The sequence below is a fragment of the Syngnathus acus genome, chromosome 10, assembly GCF_901709675.1.
Source record: "Syngnathus acus chromosome 10, fSynAcu1.2, whole genome shotgun sequence".
Taxonomy (NCBI): domain Eukaryota; kingdom Metazoa; phylum Chordata; class Actinopteri; order Syngnathiformes; family Syngnathidae; genus Syngnathus; species Syngnathus acus.
Genome location: NC_051095.1, coordinates 11726267 through 11728638, shown reverse-complemented (window position 1 = coordinate 11728638; position 2372 = coordinate 11726267). Strand labels below are relative to the sequence as shown.

Sequence of the window (2372 nt, the reverse complement as noted above, 5' to 3'; positions counted from 1 at the left end):
GCTCTCTATGTGAGTGAAGTTGGAGAAGAATAAAAACACCATTGAAAGCCAAAACTTGCTTCTCGTTGTGACTTGGAGCCGCAACACAAGAATATAGTATTTGTAATTATGCAAGGATAAAAGGTAAGTTTATCAATAATAGTTGTGTTGTACTTTTTTATTTAATTAATATTAAATCTAATTTTGGTTAGATATTTTTAATATTGAAATATTGAGATTCTGCAGTCTTGAACAAGGGCATTTATCAATAATAGTTGTGTTGTACTTTTTTATTTAATTAATATTAAATCAAATTTTGGTTAGATATTTTTAATATTGAAATATTGAGATTCTGCAGTCTTGAACAAGGGCATTTATTCAACACAACACAAAGCCACAGTTCTTATACCACAATAAAATGTGTAACTATAAAAGAATATAAGATATGCTTTTGGAGCACAGCTAAAGCAATTGTAAAAATGCTGGTTGCCCACTCAGTCATCATTAGGCTCAAAAATCAATTAGAAATTCAACAAAAGCAAAACATTGTTCAGCATGCAGTCAGTTAGTGTGTCACTTATGACAATCATGTGGTGCACATTTTGAATTCAAGTCAGTTATGCTCTCCAAGTTTTTTTTCTTCAAACAAGCAGTGGCACATACTAAATTTCAGGAAAACAACAATATACTTTTGTATAGTACTAAACGTTAAAGAAGGTAGAGGATTTATGCAGACAAGGATTTAAGCAGAAACATCGGATCTTAGGTGCAAATGCTGACAAATGGCACGGTTGTGTTGTAAAGCCAATACAAAAACAGAAAATCTCTATTTAAGGATAACCTTCTGCAGAACATTGTCATCACCTATTTTAAGACATTACAGGGTACAAAAATGTAGACGTTCCCACTTTTCTGTCAACTACATTTTCCGCTGAGTGTAGCACGAGATGAGGTACTTCTCCCACTCGGAATCCTGTTTTCTCTGTTGGACTTGAACACGATCTGGAAAGTAAATGACATAGTCAGGACCCGCCACCTAGTGCACCGTAGCCGTTGTACTTGACGTCTACTAGGCGCTAATCACGTGTTTTTGGTACCCACGCCACGTTGATGATTATCTTCTAATGTGCATGTGCGGCGGACAGTAAATGTGTTAAATGATGGAGAAAATAGATTATTTGGAAGCATTATCTCCGACTGTGATTTTGTTTTGTAAATTATCCCTCGGAAAAAAGTACCAAACTTGTCATCAGCTATTAGTGGACATCACCCTGACTTTGATGACAGTTGCGTGATTACGGCCAATAGAAGTCGAATCGCATTCTGAGATGAATTCCTTACTGTTTTTGAGTGAACTAATGTTCTTTAGTTTGCTGTGTTTTGCATGTCCATTCTGGGCCAGTCGCAAAGACAATGGTGGTCCCCTCCTGCAATGCACAAATAACAGAGCCGTTACACATTTCACTTGCAGAAGCAGAATATGTGTTCATGGTTTGTAGTACTGTGCAAGAGGGCAACCACTAGCTCACAGGAGCCATTTTGACACAATGTATCGAGTCCTTAAATGGTAGCTTCCCTAGTATTATCTGTTTTATCATTAGCGTGTCACGTTGCATACAAGCAGTTGGACATATAAATGCTCGCTGTGAAATAAATCTCACATCTCACTGTAGTTCAGAGAATAAAAAACTGACTATATATTATTATCATTAATGCAGTAGTGCAAATACAAAGACTTTGCACAGTACTGTAGGCACATTGTGAGGAAAAAGTGAGACCGTGTCAACGTAACTTTGAGGTTTTCCATTCATTTAGGACTCAGATAATCATATGCTTTTAATTGATGAACTGGCCTCTTTTCACAGGCAAGTACCTCATCGCTCCAAGCTTCCCCTTTTCCAGGAAAAGCTCCACTGACGCGTCTGTGTAAATTCTAGCGGAGAATGAGCGGTTGTGCACCATGGCTTTAAACCAATCGACCGCTTGCTCGGACCAGTCCGTCCCATTTATAGGAGTCACCTGAGGAGAGGGAATTGATAAAACACATGGAGAGATAGATTTATAATTTTTCTTTCCTTTCTCAGTAGCTATCTTTGGCAAGGGATACGGGAGTGACTACTCATGTGGAGAATATGCAAATAATCACGAACAATGTGTTTTGAAGTATGGTCGGCAGACAAGTAGCGGTCTCTTCTGAAACCCCGAGCGGGCTGTTAGAAACTTATTGTCACGTCCCTCCTCTGCCAAAAATGATGAATATCGTGCTTGAATATAACAGACGCTGCCTCCACTGAAGTCTCCCGGATGAGCCAGTGACTCCTGTTTTTTTTTTTTTTTTCCCCCTTGGCCTTGTAAAAAAACTAAAGCAAAACACCACAGACCCAATGATCTGA

General features: G+C 38.4%; 1 long non-coding RNA gene across 1 annotated transcript; it reads right to left on the bottom strand.

Annotated features, from left to right (window-relative positions):
• Positions 1 to 337: 337 nt before the first annotated feature.
• Positions 338 to 1398, bottom strand: LOC119129070. The gene is made up of 2 exons (XR_005099127.1): positions 1321 to 1398; positions 338 to 981 (listed from the first exon to the last, which is right to left on the bottom strand). It is a non-coding gene; the product is annotated as an uncharacterized LOC119129070 (long non-coding RNA).
• Positions 1399 to 2372: the final 974 nt, after the last annotated feature.